Source organism: Saccopteryx leptura, chromosome 7 (genome assembly GCF_036850995.1).
Source record: "Saccopteryx leptura isolate mSacLep1 chromosome 7, mSacLep1_pri_phased_curated, whole genome shotgun sequence".
Taxonomy (NCBI): Eukaryota; Metazoa; Chordata; class Mammalia; order Chiroptera; family Emballonuridae; genus Saccopteryx; species Saccopteryx leptura.
This window is the reverse complement of record NC_089509.1, coordinates 114,979,244-114,995,910: the sequence shown is the minus strand read 5'-3', so window position 1 is coordinate 114,995,910 and position 16,667 is coordinate 114,979,244. Positions and strand designations below refer to the sequence as shown.

The following is a 16,667-nucleotide window of genomic DNA, read 5'->3' as shown; positions in this document are numbered from 1 at the left end:
CGATCCTTTGTCAGGGTACATACAGGAGAGCTCAATGATTCCCTCCCCTCTCAACCTCTTCTTCTCCTGCTAAAATCAGTAAATAAAAAACTTTTAAAAACGTATTTTAGTGGAGCTCTGGGAGGTTAGGTCGGTCAGAGCGTTATCCCAAAGCACCATGATTTCGAGTTCGATCACTGGTCAGGACACATACAGGAAGTGACCAGTAAGCACAGAGCTAAGTAGAACAACATATGAATATTTCCTTCTCTCTCTCTCCCTTCCTCTCTCAGTCTCTCTCTCTCTCTCTCTTTCTCTCTCTCTCTCTCTTTTTAAGATTTTATTTATTGGTTTTACAGAAAAAAGAGAGAGAAGGCAGAAGAATGAGAAGTATCAACTCATAGTCGCTTCACTTTAGTTGTTCATCGCTTGCATCGCTTGCTTGTCGTATGTGCCTTGACCCGGCAAGTCCAGGGTTTCGAACCAGCAGCAACCTCAGCATTTCCATGGTCAATATTAACAATGATAAATCACATTGGCAGTATGTGCTCCTGATACAGTATGACGAAAATGGTACTTTACCTCCATGGCCTTCCTCCCAAAAGCTCATAATCCCAGTCTTATTATGAAAAAAATATCATATTCAAATAGAGAGGCATTCTACAAAATACTTAACCAGTACTCCTCAGAACTGTCAAGACTTACAGGCATCTGACTGGTGGTGGCACAGTGGATAGAGTGCTGACCAGGGACACTGAGGTCCCAGGTTCAAAACCTCTAGGTCGCCATCTTGAGCATGGGCTCACGTAGCTTAAGCATGGGATCATCAACATGACCCCATGGTCCCTGACTTGAGCCCAAAGGTTGCTGGCTTGAGCCCAAAGTCACTGGCTTGGCTGGAGTCCCCCATCAAGGTATGTATGAGAAGCAATCAATGAACAACTAAAGTGCCGCAATGATGAGCTGATGCTTCTTATCTCTCACTCTTCTTGTCCCTGTCTTGCTTAAAAAATAAATAAATATATGTGTAAGTTCATTAATTATAGTAAGAGTACCTTAGTAATATGTTAGTAGGAAAAACTGGTTGTGATATATATGGGAACACTCTGTACTACTTTCTCAATTTCTCTGTAAATCTAAAACTAGTTTTTAAAATAAAGCCTACTATAAAATAAGGGAATCTGAGTTGTGATAAAAAGTTAAAGTTTTGCATTTTAAAACATGCAGCTCCTGAGTCACACTAATCACATTTCAAGTGCCCAATGGTTTCATGTGGCTAGTGGCTCCAGTATTTGGCAGTGCAGATGTACAAATTACTTCCATCAGGGCAGAAAGTTCTGTTGAATAGTACTGGTAGAGATGACTATGTTACAACTAATGGCAACTTACGAACAAATCTCTATCTACCCAGCACTAAAAACTCTCAATGAAATCTAAAAACCTTCAATAATGTTAATTATTCCAGTTTCTACTTTAAAAAATTTTATATAGAGCCCTGGCCGGTTGGCTCAGTGGTAGAGCGTCGGCCTGGCGTGCAGAAGTCCCGGGTTCAATTCCCGGCCAGGGCACACAGGAGAAGTGCCCATCTGCTTCTCCACCCCTCCCCCTCTCCTTCCTCTCTGTCTCTCTCTTCCCCTCCCGCAGCGAGGCTCCATTGGAGCAAAGATGGCCCGGGCGGGCGCTGGGGATGGCTCCTTGGCCTCTGCTCCAGGCGCTAGAGTGGCTCTGGTAGCGGCAGAGCGACGCCCCGGAGGGGCAGAGCATCGCCCCCTGGTGGGCGTGCCAGGTGGATCCCGGTCGGGCGCATGCGGGAGTCTGTCTGACTGTCTCTCCCCGTTTCCAGCTTCGGAAAAATACAAAAAAAAAAAAAAAATTTATATATATATAAGGTCTGCCGGAAAGTTCTGTCTGTTTCTATCACAAGTTTCGACACGTAAGCACATGTTTATTTGGCGCATGTGTGCCTCTCTATTTTTATCACTTAATGTATACATACTGACGTAGCAAATTAACTAAAACAAAGTTGATTCACATTAGTCTTATGTGTGAAGCGATGGTGTACCCATGGCTACTGATAAAGTTCATTTACGCCACAGTAATTTTTATGAATTTCAACAAGGAAGAAATGCTACAGAAGCATGTCTGTCGCATCCACCATATTCCCTGGACTTAGCACTCTCCGACTATCACTTGTTTTTGTCCTTACAAACTTTTTTGAAGGGCAAAAAATTAAAAAATGAAGAAGATATCAAACAAGCACTGGTTCAATTTTTCGCATCAAAAGATAAAACATTTTTCAAAAATGGAATATATAAATTGCCCTCACGCTGGCAAGAAATCAATAATAATAATGGCAATTATATTAAATAAAGTTTATTGGGCCTGACCTGTGGTGGTGCATTGGATAAAGCGTCGACCTGGAAATGCTGAGGTCGCCGGTTCGAAACCCTGGGCTTGCCTGGTCAAGGCACATATGGGAGTTGATGCTTCCAGCTCCTCCCCCCTTCTCTCTCTCTGTCTCTCCTCTCTCTCTCTCTCTCTCTCTCTCTCTCTCTCTGTCTCTCCGTCTCCTCTCTAAAATGAATAAATAAAAAGTTAAAAAAAATTTTTTCAAAAAGTTTATTGACGGTAAGAAAAATTTGTATTTTGTTTTATTCCAAAAACGAACAGACCTTTCCGGTAGACCATACATACATATATATTACCACACAATTTTATAATATATATATATATATATATATATAAAATTTATTTTTTTTTTTTTATTTATTTTTTTTTTTTTGAGAGAGAGAGAGAGAGAGAGAGAGAGAGAAGAGGCAGGGGGAGAAAGACACAGGAACATCGAGCTGTTCCTGTATGTTCTCCGACCCGGAAATCAAAACAGCAACCTCTGCACTACAGGACAAAGCTCCAACCAACAGAGCTATCCAGCCAGGGCTTAATTTTTTTTAATTGATTTTTAAAGAGACAGAGAGAAAGGAAGAAAAGGAGAGAGAAGGGAGGGTGAAGGGAAGCATTTGTTGTTCCACTCAGTCACACATTTTTTTGGCTGTCTCTTTTCTGTGCCCTGACCAGATATCAAACACACAACCTTATTGTTTCGGGACTATGCTGTTAACTGACTAAGCAACCAGCCAGGGACACTTTATTTTTTTAATGCTTTAAAAAAAAATGTAGCATATATAACCTTAACAGTAAAAACTGCTCCATCCCCCAGGGCAACAATTCTCAAAGCAATGTCTTCCACTCTTCTGAAACTCCCTCATGGTACCCAAGATGTCAAAATGATTTTTTTTTTTTAATGTGCCTTGACCGCGGGCCTTCAGCAAACCAAGTAACCCCTTGCTTGAGCCAGCGATGTTGGGCTCAAGCTGGTGAGCTTTTTTTGCTCAAACCAGATGAGCCCTCGCTCAAGCTGGCGACCTCGGGGTCTTGAATCTGGGTCTTCCACATCCCAGTCCAACGCTCTATCCACTGCGCCACCGCCTGGTCAGGCAAAATGATTTTAAAAATAATACTAAGTTATTATTTGCATTTTTCACTGTGTGGGCACTGTGGCTGATCATGCAAAGTAGTGATGAGTAAGGCTGCTGGATCCTTAGAGCCATTTAAATTAACGGTACCAGTCATTGTATTCTTTTTCCCTTTTTTAAGCGAGAAAGAGAGAGAGAGAAAAGATAATAGCAAAGGAAAGATAAGAAGCATCAACTCATGGTTGTGTCACTTTAGTTGTTCACTGATTACTTCTCATACGTGCCTCTTGATCGAGGACACCAGCTGAGACAGCAACCCCTTGCTCAAGCCATGATCTTGGGTTCAAGCCAGCACCTTGGGCTTCATGCCAACGACCTTTGGGCTCAGGCCAGTGTCCACGGGATCACGTTGACGATCCCATGCTCAAGCTGGCCACCCCGCACTCAAGCAGATGAATCTGCGCTCAAGCAAGATGAGCCCATACTCAAGCTAGCAACCTCAGAGTTTTGAACCTGGGACCTCAGTGTCCCAGGTCACTGAGCTATATCCACTACGCCACCACCGGTCAGGTCCAGTCCTTGTATTCTTGATCACTACTGCCATATACTTACAGGAGAAAAAAAAAGCCAGTTTTACTTAAGAATGTCCTTGAAGCCTGACCTGTGGTGGCACAGTGGATAAAGCATTGGCCTGGAATGCTGAGGTCACTGGTTCAAAACCTCAGGCTTATCTGGTCAAGGTACATATGAGAAACAACTACTATGAGCTGATGCTTCCTGCTCCTGCCCCCACTTTCTCTCTCTCTCTCTCTTTAAAAAAAAAAAAATCAATAAAGAATGCTCTTGACAAAGCAGTAAGAACTGTTGCTTTTATTAATCTTGTCCTGTGTACACACCTTTTTAACATTCTATATAATGAACCGGGAACTATGCAAAGCCTGTCTGCTGCACACCACAGTCCTAAAGAAAGGCACTTAGGAGACCTTTCTTTAAGATAATAAAATAAACTCAACTAGCTGCTTTTTTCACGGAACATCATTTTGACTTAAAAGAAGAGCTGACATACAATTATTATTTAGACCTGCGTATTTAGCAAACATTTTTTTCAAAAATGAAGTGAGACTGTCATTTCAAGGAAAACAATTGACAGTACTTTGGGGGAAACTTCTATTCACCACCATGAGATTTACAGGTTTTCCAGTACTAAGACTTTCTCAATACTTGGAAGGCTTTTTTTTTTTTTTCTTTCTTTTTTTTGGTGACAGAGGGAGGGACAGATAGGGATAGACAGACAGGAAGGGAGAGAGATGAGAAGCATCAATTCTTCGTTGCAACACCTTAGTTATTCATTGATTGCTTTTTCATATGTGCCTTGACCAGGCGGCTACAGCAGAGCAAGTGACCCCTTGCTCGAGCCAGTGACCTTGGGCTCAAGCTGGTGAGCCTTGCTCAAACCCGATGAGCCTGCACTCAAGCCAGTGACCTCGGGGTTTCAAACCTGGGTCCTCTATATCACAGTCCGATGCTCTATCCACTGCGCCATCGCCTGATCAGGCTTGGAATGCTTTTTTGATAGGTGTTGATATTAATGAATGTGATTTTTTTGATAATATATAATATCAAACATCTATTAGGCACTTTCCCTCTCAGAAGCATGCCCACCCCTGACCCTTTGTCCCCCCTAGCTCCCAGGCGTGTTCCCCGTCTCTCCTGAGCTCTAAAGACCCTTCTTTTGCTTCTGTAACTTGTTTCCCAGCTGGCTCACTTCTACTACCTCTGTAACTTTTAAATCAACTTTCTCTTATAATTTGAAAAATTATAATAATAAAAAATATATATCCATTAAGTGTGCCAGACCAATAGATTTTAATTTAAGAGTACAAAAGGTGTATTGATATAACTCAAGATTTCATATTGCAATGAGCCTTTAAAAACTACTACTTGTTAAATTTCAGTTTAGTATCAAAGAATATCTCTAATTATCTGAAAAAAATTCTTAAAATACTCCTTCCTCCCTTTTCCAACTACATACACATATCTTGGTGAGGATGAGTTTCCTTCATATACTTCAACCAAAGTAATAAACAACAGACTGAATGCAGAAGGAGATAAAAGAACCCAGCCTCCTTCTATAAAGCAAGACACAAAAGCCATTTACAAAAACGTAAAACAATGCCATGCTTCTCACCAAACTTTTTAGAAATGTTTTAGAAAACGAGTATTCTCCCTCAAAAACATTTACTTTAAAATAAATTAATAAATCATTTTTGCCTGACCTATGATTGCACAGTGGATGGAGTGTGGACCTGGAATGCTGAGGTCGCTGGTTCGAAACACTGGGCTTGCCCGGTCAAGGCACATACAAGAATCAATCAATGAAAATTAAAGTGAAACAACTACAAGTTCATACTTCTCATTACCACCCACCTCCTCTCTGTGTAAAATGAATAAATATAATCCTCTAAAAACTAAAAAAAAAAATCATTTAAAATTTCTCAATATAATAAATACTGTATAGATGTAACTGGAAAAAAAAAAAAAGCTCTTTGGCGTTCTCTAACTTTTTTTTTGTTTTTTTTGTTTTGTTTTGTTTTGTTTTTGTATTTTTCTGAAGCTGGAAACAGGGAGAGACAGTCTGACAGACTCCCGCATGTGCCAACCGGGATCCACCTGGCACGCCCACCAGGGGCGATGCTCTGCCCCTCCGGGGCGTCGCTCTGCCACGACCAGAGCCACTCTAGCGCCTGGGGCAGAGGCCAAGGAGCCATCCCCAGCGCCCGCCCGGCCATCTTTGCTCCAATGGAGCCTTGGCTGCGGGAGGGGAAGAGGGAGACAGAGAGGAAGGAGGGAGGGGGGTGGAGAAGCAAATGGGTGCTTCTCCTATGTGCCCTGGCCGGGAATCGAACCCAGGTCCCCCACACGCCAGGCCGACGCTCTACCACTGAGCCAACCGGCCAGGGCCAGCGTTCTCTAACTTTTAAGAGGGTAAAGGAGTTCTAAGATCCAAAAGTTGAGGACATCTATCTCAGAGAAAAAAGTAAATGTGACAAAAGGAATAATTTCATTAACTTAGAACAAACAAACAAACCCAGAAAACTGGAAAGCATATCAAGGAGCATAAAATACCAATGACAAGAACACCATGATGCAAAATGTAAAACTTATTCAAAAATTATCTAGAGTTTTAAAAATGTATCTTTTCCAAGGACAGAGAGACTTTTAACTGCCTCTGCCACTAGGCTTTAAGCCCCAAGAAGATAGATCCTTCTATGACTTTTTTTTTTTTTTTGAGACAGAAAGGGAGAGAGATAAGAAGCATTAGCTCATAGTTGTATCACTTTAGCTGTTCATTGATTGCTTCTCATCTGTGTGGGGAAGGAAGATCAAGCCAAGATAGACCCCTTGCTCAAGCCAGTGACCTTGGGCTTCAAGCCAGTGACCTTTGGACTCAAGCCAGCGACCTTGAGACCATGTTGATGATCCCACGCTCAAGCCCATGACCTCATGCTCAAGCTGGCAAGCCTGTGCTTAAGCCAGATAAGCCTGCACTCAAGCCAGCAACCTCAGTGTTTCAAACCTGGATCCTCAGAATCCTAGGTTGATGCTCTATCCACTGAGCCACCATCAGTCAGGTGGCCCTTTTATGTTTTACTCACCACTATGGCTAGCCCAGCACCTGGCACAAAGAAGGTATTCAAATATTTGTTGGATTGAAAACAAAACAAAAAGACAAAAATCTTACAAACAGCCTGGCCTATGGTGGCCCAGCGGCTAGAGCATTGACCTGGAACACTGAGTTCTTTGGTTCGAGGCCCTGGGCTTGCCCAGTCAAGGCACATATGACAAGCAAAAAGCAAGAAATGAACAACCGAACTGAAGCAACTGTGAGTTGATACTTTTCATTCCCCCTTCTGTAAAATCAATAAATAAAATCTTGAAAGAAAAAAAACCTTAAAGAATACAATGATGTCTCTATTCAAATTATAAATATGAAATTTTACAATCAAAATTTACCTATTTATATAGTAATAACAATCATATAAGCTCTCATTCATTGAAAGCCTACTTACTATGTGTCAGGCATTGTACTAGGCATTTTAGATTTTTTTTTTAATTTTTTTAATTCAGTATTTTTTTACTTAATTTCTCCAAAGAGGCCAAATACAACTCTTCCTTTCTTTCTTTCCTTTTTTTTTTTTGTGTGTGTATGTGTGGCAGAGGCAGAGAGAGGGACAGATAGGGACAGACAGGAAGGGAGAGAGAAGAGAAACATCAATTCTTCATTGTGGCACCCTAGTTGTTCATTGATTGATTTCTCATATGTGCCTTGACGGTGGGGGGGGGGGGGGGGGCTATAGCAGAGCGAGTAATGCCTTGCTCAAACCAGCGGCCCTGGGTCCAAGCTGGTGAGCCTTGCTCAAACCAGATGAGCCCACGCTTAAGCTGGCAACCTCAGGGTCTCGAACCTGGGTCCTCCACATCCCAGATCGACGCTCTATCCACTGTGCCACCACCTGGTCAGGCAGCATTTTAGATTTTTAATTCCCACAACCATTATGGGTCATACCTTACAAGTAAGGAAGATAAGGCTTCAAGTGGTTAACTTACCTACCTAAAGTTATAGGTTATAAGTGACAGAAAATTAAACCTACATTTCTCTGCTTCAAAGACCACAAGCTTTCCACTACATTCTGAGATAGAGCTCAGTACTGCTTAGTTACTTTTCCTCCTCTGTTTACTTACAATTTACAGAGGAATTCATTTTGTGGAAGTCCATTTTCTTCCTTTTCCCAGTCTCCCACTCTGTTCCACTATCCCCCAACTTCCACCCCTTTGCAAACTTGATTAAGCACGAACTACAGTAAGCCCTTTGGTTAGGGAAGAGTCTGTATTCTTAGAACACACCATTAGAAATGTCTTACTCATGGTAGAGTAGTAGAAAAGATTAAAGAGAGTACAGACTCCAGAACATGGATTAAGGTTCTCTGTCCCACTGATCTTGCAGGATGGCTTCACATCCAGCTACTTAATTGGCCATGGTTTGGGCAGCACTATCTCAATTCCCAAGTAATTATCATAACAGCCCCTGGATGTGGCTATATCTTTAAGGCCTGAACCATGATTTACCATTTAGAAAGTACCAAGACAGTACCTCTGCCAAATCCTTGCCAGTCTCTACAACCATGGGACCAATACTGAAGAGACTAGGGCTCCTGTGACTTCCTCCAGGCCTAGGACAGCTTGAATAAAAAGAGCTTTGTTCCCAAAGAACATACTAACCACAATGACACCATAAGAAGAAGAGTTATTACTGTTACTATCCTTCTCCCCATTACTTCTGAACAATATGTAAATGTTTCTTTTTCCCCCTTTTAGTGAAAGGACAAGAACAAAATTAGCAACTGTGACTATTTTAGAGAAAATTAGTGTCATAAACATTACCATATCATTTGATAATCTCACAAGCCAATGTTTTCCAGAGAGGGATCCCCAGAGCCTGTGACAGTTCTACACAGATTATGTGGAAATCTTTTTAAACCTTACAAAGTCCTAAATAAGCCTTACCTCAACATCCAGATTAAAGGAAATGCGCAATATGAGAAAGGCTCTCCTACCTAGAAAATGAATTCACCTGCAGTCGATTTACTAAAGAAACCTTGGCTGAAACAAAAATATCATAGAAATCACTTCTGTGGCCTGTCACTTGATATAGCACTGTACAATAGGTCACTTTTATTAGTAATCCCTAGGCTTTGCATCAAAAATCTCAATATACTAATATACTAAAGAGATTTAAGTGATAAGCAATTAGACGTCACTAAGTACATTTAAGTTATAAACAGAAATAGGACTTCAAAATATCCATTAAAAAACTTTTCTTCTGTATTATCTAGTAATTATAGACTATGAAAACATGTTAACACAGAAGTTTAGTGTCTCAATGATCCTTTACCAACAGTGAAAAGCCCCTTCTACCACTCAAATGTGAATACAGATTCACTTAGTCCCCCACCCTTCAAATTCTCTACTGCTTCCTAATACTTGTGTTGCTTAATAATGTAAAAAGCATCCAAAAGTTAAAATTTATAAAAGCAATCAATGAAAAATAAATAAGTAACCACTGAATTTTTCAACTAAGCCTCTCCTTTGTTTACGACCTTTTGCTAACCCTTTATTCCAGATGCTCACAGGAAACCCCCACCACCTCTTCTCTCCAATCAAGGACTTTCGTTAAAACACTGCACTAGAAAGTTCCAGCAAAGACACTTGGTGAGACTTATTGGCTCTCATTCACCAAGAGCTATGCGTACTTTTTAACTCTTCAGGATACATAAATTTCAACTGTTGAGCTACATACAGGGAGTTTTCCTAGGAAAAGAAAAATGTCTAGAAGCTTCTGTGGGTCTCTGATGGGTCACATCACCTTCTCTGCGACCTGCTGCCACTCAAGTGGAGCCTTTCAACTAACTCATTTGCACTTTTGACCCCAACTCCATGACTAGAATAAATGGACCAACAATGGAGAACTAGACCAAGTGAAGCCAATCAAACCTAAAATGTGGACACAATTATAACCAGTTAACTAGTGGCACTAGAGCCTGAGTTCATATGTGACTCAGGGAAAGAAGCTGCAATTTTCTTCCATACGCTTGTTAAAACACAGAAGGCCAGGCTGTGCAAAGACAACTGAAGCTGGATATAAGGAGACAAGAGAGGACACTGACCAGCCAGAGGGGAGAAAAGTGCTATTTGGACAACCCTGGTTCCCGAATGCTTCCCAGTTTCTAGATCAAGTCCTTCATGAAGCCAACTGCTCTTGAGTTCTTTAGATATCTCCTTACCTCTTCCCCTAATATTCCTCTTCCTGTTTCATGCCATCAAAAAATCGTTACGAAAGTTTAAGATGCCAAAAAAATAAAAAATAAAAAATAAATAAGATAAAATAAAATAAAATAAAAAAGAAAGTTTAAGATGCCAAAAGCAATGCAAAAAGGATATGATTATTTCTATGGTTCGTAAGGGATCTGAGCAGTACTAGAGTTGTTTCTTCACTGTCTACCCTCAGGAGTAATGATAGGGCAAAAATAACTGAAACTCTAAAAGGAAAAGTATCCGTTTGCATACACCCGCCTCAGCTTTGTACTTCTCTTCAACACTCACCTGTTCAAAAGTTCTGCTGGGTCACAGCAGGCGGTTTGAGCAGACTCTGTTCAGGCCCTTTTAATACTGTAAATAACAAAAGAATGAAAGTAAATGGCCCAGCCATTTCTTAGGAAACTTTAAAAACATAATTTCTATCGTGAATATGTTTTACAGGAAATGGATTCCAAACCTGGTTAAAATAGTAGAATCCCGTTGTGCGTATAAACCAGATTCCCTGTTCTAACATCAAGAGAGTCTCAGTAGCTCAGGAGTGGGACTGAAAAACACGTATTTTTAACAAAAGCTCTAAGTAATTCTGATGAAGCTAACAAATGAACACCACTGGAAGTTTTCAGGGAAGTGATTATTTGGGATTTTCATTCAAACCCTCATTCCTGGAATTCTGTATTAACTTTTTAAACACATCTGATAGAAAAACAACAGGCAGCAACACAGCAATACAGTACATACCCTACATAACCAACGAGCCCCCAGAAGTAGGACACTGCCAAAACGTCAAAGGAGCAGCTTCCAGGTGTGCTTTCGGTAGCCAAAACACCTTATTTTAATGTTCTGTTGAGACAGTATCTTAAAAATCCACAAGATGGTGATATTTCAACTGACAAGGAGTAGACTGAACCACAACAGCTTCAAGAGCTTTTTTAGCTAAAATCGGATGATCTGAATGCTACTCCAAGAGTCAAAAAACAATAATTAGAAATCAAAGTTGACAATTTTACTAACAGCAAGAAAGTAACTTAGGAAAGCCACTTCTGCCTTTAATTTTGCAAGAAAAAGTAGCTGTGTTAAAATGCCGAGGTCATCCAACTTTGCCCACTGCACCGCATTTTTTATTTTTTCTAGAGATTTTATTTATTGAATGAGAGGAGAGGGAGAGGGGGAGAGAGAGAGAGAGAAGGAGGAGGGGAGTTGCTTCTCGCATGTGCCTTAATCCGACAGGCCTGGGGCCTTGAACTAGTGACCCTGGCATTCCAGGTCCATGCTTTATCCACTGCACCACCACAGGTCAGGCTACACTCTACTTTTTCTTTTATTCTTTTCTTAAAGGTTTTATTTATTGATTTTACAGAAGGGAGTGGGGGAAGGGAGAAGTATCAACTCATAGCTGTTTCACTTTAGTTGTTCATTGACTGCTTGTCATATGTGCTGTGACCGGACAAGACCAGGGTTTCGAACTGGTGACCTCAGTGTTCCAGGTCGACACTTCATCCACTGTGTCACCACAGACCAGGCTGAACTCTACTTTTTATTAAAGGCAGGCAGGAGAAAAAGGGGAGAATTAGATAATAAAACAAACTCTCCTCTGAGCCTAACTCAAGAGAACAAGTTCCAGGATATCTTCTTTTATAAATTAAATTCAGTGAAACTCTATAATTAACAAGAAAATGTAAAATCAAGGTCCTTACTTAATTATTACAAGTAGGGAAGCACATAATACTTTGAAAATATTTTTATAAAATTAATTTTGGCCATTTAGGTTATATCCTTTTGTTTTTCAAACCTCTCCCTTCTTCTCCATCAATCTCACACAAAATCACAGGCAATTCAACAAAGGTATTTTATATTCCTGTAGAACTAATCTAGTATATTTCTCAGTCATCTGAGCATAAAAAATGCTAATCTGAACAAGAAATAATTAGGATTCTAAATATAAGTAAACTTGTCTATGGATTTAAAATCTACTTATGTTTTTAAAGATAAATACTTCGTCAGGGCATTAAACATGAATGTAAATCCCAGGACTTTATCACTATAACATCCTAGTGGAGGTCAAGAAGGGCAGGAGAGGAAGCTTAGGTTTAGCCTTTTACAGCAATGACCAAATAATGTAAGGCTATTCAAATTATTGGGAAAAAAATGGACATTTAACTTGCCTCTAAAACACCTGTAATTAACACCAGCATAGGCTGTAGATTCAACCTAATGAGACTGGTCCCACTCTAATCTATAAGAAACAGAATAACCTGACCTGTGGTGGCACAGTGGATAAAGTGTTGACCTGGAACTCTGAGGTGGCTGGTTCAAAACCCTGGGCTTGCCTGGTCAAGGCACAGATGGAAATTGATACTTCCTGCTCCTCCCCTTCCCTTCTCTCTCTTTCTCTCTCTCTCTCCCAACCCCCCAAAATGAATAATCTTAAGAAAAAGAAACAGAATAAAACAAAAATACTGAAAATTTATTCACATAGGGCTAATGGAGAACTGCAAATGAAGTTTATCTTTGAAAATGTCCCAGGCCCTGGCCGGTTGGCTCAGTGGTAGAGCGTCGGCCTGACATGCAGGAGTCCCGGGTTCAATTCCCAGCCAGGGCACACAGGAGAAGCGCCCATCTGCTTCTCCACCCCTCCCCCTCTCCTTCCTCTCTGTCTCTCTCTTCTTCTCCCGCAGCTGAGGCTCCATTGGAGCAAAGTTTGCCCGGGCGCTGAGGATGGCTCCATGGCCTCTGCCTCAGGTGCTAGAATGGCTCTGGTCGCATCAGAGCAACGCCCCAGATGGGCAGAGCATTGCCCCCTGGTGGGCATGCCGGGTGGATCCCGGTTGGGTGCATGCGGGAGTCTGTCTGACTGCCTCCTCGTTTCCAACTTCAGAAAAATACAAAAAAAAAAAAAAAGAAAGAAAAAAAAATGTCTCAAATCAAAGATTCTTTAGAAAGGCAAGGGTAAAAGGAGCAGTGATAATCTTTTCACCCCAAAAAGGTTCTCCTACTAGATAGCACTCATTATCAATAATGTCATCTTCCAGTGTGAAGGTCAACAAAAAGAGAACAGACATTTGGAGTATTAAAATGCAGAGTCATAAGAACACATGAGCTGGTCTGACATCAAAGACATTATAATTTGGAAATGTCACTTCAAAATTCAACAAAGGAACAAAAGGGAGGTGATTCATTTAAAACACTACCCTTGTCACTATCATCAGTATGTCTCCTTTGAGCCAAGAAGCTCCACTCACATTCTGAAGTTGGAATTCCTATCTTCTCATGATTTTCAGGCAAGCCTATGACAAATATTTTTCATATATGCAGCTCACAAGCAAAAGCATTTCAAAACCAAAATATTAAATTCCTAAGGTGAATTAAAATGAAAGAGGACATTTATGAAAGCTCAGTAATAAGAATATGGAGATAAGCTGGAAGGAGATCAGAAAAATGTTTTTCCAATGAAAAAGTCTACTGAGTATCAAATTAATTGGAGAACTAGTCTGAAAGGTAAAAGCAGAGAAATAAAAAACTCAGCACAAAAAGTTCTACACATGTAAAAGGCTATAAAAGATATACAAACAAATTAGTGGAAGGGTCCCTGAGTAATTTAAAACTGGGCTGGACAACACAAAAATTAACAGTATGAGTTAATACATTGATTCCACCTTCTTCCAGGTCACATCCTTTAATGGTCTATCTGTCTCTAAACTTCAAAGGAAATTTCACTACATTTTCAAATATTCTAAAGTATCCCAAAGCTCTCCTTCTCAGAAAGCAATCCCTTCTGAAAAATCGCTTTCAGCAATTTATGACCAAACTCACTTAAAAATTTACTTTTGAGAAAGACATTTCATGACAACCTTCTGATATATATTCTATGAGCATCCTGAATTTTTCCAAATTGGGTAGTGTGGTGGGGGAGGAGGTCAGGTGGAAAGGGGATTAGCTGAGGCCGAACCTTACAGAATCTGATTTCCTTTCCAAGAGTCACAGATGTGGGAAAAGATTCCAGAACACTGAATAAGGCCTCTCATCTTGGAACCAATGAACTGAGTACACATTTCCTACTGGCCTACCTCTCACTTGCGCCTCTCTGGCTAGAGAAGCCTCAGCGTTCTCCAGACACCCAGATCGGCTCCCACGTCAGTTTCTGCCTCAGAGTTTTGGCCCTGGCTTCCCCAGCCTGGAGCACTCCTTCTCCAGAGCTCCAAGAATAGCTCCTTTACCTGTGTCAGGTCTTTCCTCAAATACTAGCTTTTCCAAGAGGCCTTCCCAAGGTACTCTACTTAAAATGAACCCCTCCCCCAGCTCCCTATTGTCCTATTTCCTTGTTTCATTTTTTTTCCACATCATTTACCACTGCATTATACATTCTACCTAAGAGTTTATTCATCTATCTAGAAATGAGCTCTATGGAGGCAGGAATTTTTGATGTTTTGCTGCCGGCACCCAACAGTGTAGCAAGGTCCCAGTATCTGTCGAATAAATGAATGCATGCATGCATGCATGCATGAATGAATGAATGAAGACACATGGTCCCTTCTCCCTCCTCACTCTCAAATTTTTTAAATGCTTTATCAAGTATAGAAAAGCTGCAAAGCCCCTTCTTTCCTAGTGAATCACTACCATCACTACTGTGCTCCTCAGGGGTAAATGTCAAAGGAAGAACTGTGTGACATCTTTCCAGATACCTGCCACTTAAAATTTTTTTTTCCTAGTATCCTCCACTGATGTCAACATCTGATGTAACAGAAAAGCACACATGCCAGTTTGAGCATGCTAAAAGCAGCTGCTGCACTAACTAGTAAAATGCCTAAAACCATCAATGAATGACAGACCGCATCTACCTTCTAACCAAAATGGATACTTTGTAAGTAAGGCCAGGGCTGCAAATAGTAGAAGGATAAGTTAATGTACAGAAAGGATAACAAGGAAAAAATGCCTTCATCTGAAACTCTAAAAAGGAAACAGTATCTCAGTAGAGAGTCGATTCCCTGCCGGCAACACTGGCAATCAAAACTGCCTATAATCCAAGGTACCTAGCACTGGGTAAGGAACTGTTCACGGGTTCTGGCCCCTTCCTCCAGTTCCTGCCAGTTAAACTGGAATACTCACCTTCTGTACAGGGAGACTAGGTGTGCTTAAGTGCTTTGACTTTCAGAGAAAGGAAGAATTTAAAAAACGGCGGTAGGTAAATGCAAAGCAACGTTATTGCTTCCCAAACACCTTCGTCATACAACCTGCTTCTTTCCTACCCGCTTCCCTGGTCGCTTGACTTATGTTTCAGCCACAAAACTGGAAGTATTCTCAGAATGCTTCATGGGCAACTGCTGACACGTAAGGCTAATGTCCACTGATGTGGCCGTTCGGGTCCCAAAGCTGGCCAAGGGCTGCACTTTCCCAAACAAGTGCAGGTTCCGAGCATGGCTCCCCCGGCCTCGGGCCTGGTCCAGACCCAGGGCTCTCGGCCCGGAACGAGCGTCCCCAGTGCGGATGCTCGGCGGGGAAGGCGAGGGCGCAGCTCCCCGGGGCCAGGTGTGGGGAGCGGGGCCGGCCGCGCAGCTGTCCGGCCGCAGCAGCAGCGACCCCGGCGCCCCGAGGCTGGGCGGGCGGCCGCCCCGAGGAGCGAGGAGCGGACGGCGAGCCCCCCGGCCCTGAGGAAGCCGGCCTGGCACTGCCCACCCCACCGGCCGCTCGCCTTCCTCGGCTGCCCGCCGCGATGCCAACGGGCCCCGGGGGAAGGGGGTCCCCGGCTCAGGGCACCAGACGCGCCCGGGCCCGGCGCGCCCCCCCGCCGGGGAGGAGGCTCGCTCCGGCCCCGCACCTGACCTGTCCCCTCACCCGCCGCCCGAGCCGGCCGCGGTCGCTGCCGCTGCCGGGGCGGCCTGTGGGTGTCCATGCGGCTGGACCGGACCAGGTCTGCCGGAGTGGCGGGGGCGCGAGCGGGGATGGCAGGCCCGGACTGCCCCGGGGAGCGGCGGAGCCAGGGCGCGGAGCGGAGCCGGGCAGGGCAGCGAGACGGAGCCGCGGGTTACCTGCGCTCCGGGACAGGCAGTCTCTCACAACCCAAGTCAATCCTCAGCCTCAACAACACAAGATGGCCGACACGTCGCCACGCACGTCACGTGACAGCGCCCCCGTTCCGCCACGCCCCTGCCCCGCCCCCGCTCCGCCTCACCTCCCTCCTGGCTCATCCAGCCTCCCACGACATCCTTCCTTTCCGCTGCCTCCCGCCCCTCTTCCCCCGGACACGCCCCTGGCCAAGCCCCGGATGTCGGGCTGGCGGAGACCGAGCAGCGGCAGGGCACAGACGCCTTGCGGGTCCCTGGGCCGGGGTTCCTTGCCTGCTCT

At 43.0% G+C, this 16,667-nt stretch overlaps 1 protein-coding gene across 4 annotated transcripts in view; it reads right to left on the bottom strand.

The window, feature by feature from the left end:
* Positions 1-16,430, bottom strand: part of GIGYF2 (GRB10 interacting GYF protein 2) — a 136,980-nt gene extending 120,550 nt beyond the window's left edge. For all 4 annotated transcript variants that reach the window (XM_066346327.1, XM_066346328.1, XM_066346330.1 and 1 more), the window contains exons 1-2: positions 16,352-16,430; positions 10,614-10,679 (exon numbers count right to left, since the gene is read on the bottom strand). The gene's annotated coding sequence lies outside the window, so the exon portion shown is untranslated. The remainder of the gene's footprint in view (positions 1-10,613; positions 10,680-16,351) is intronic.
* Between the last annotated feature and the right edge of the window lie 237 nt (positions 16,431-16,667).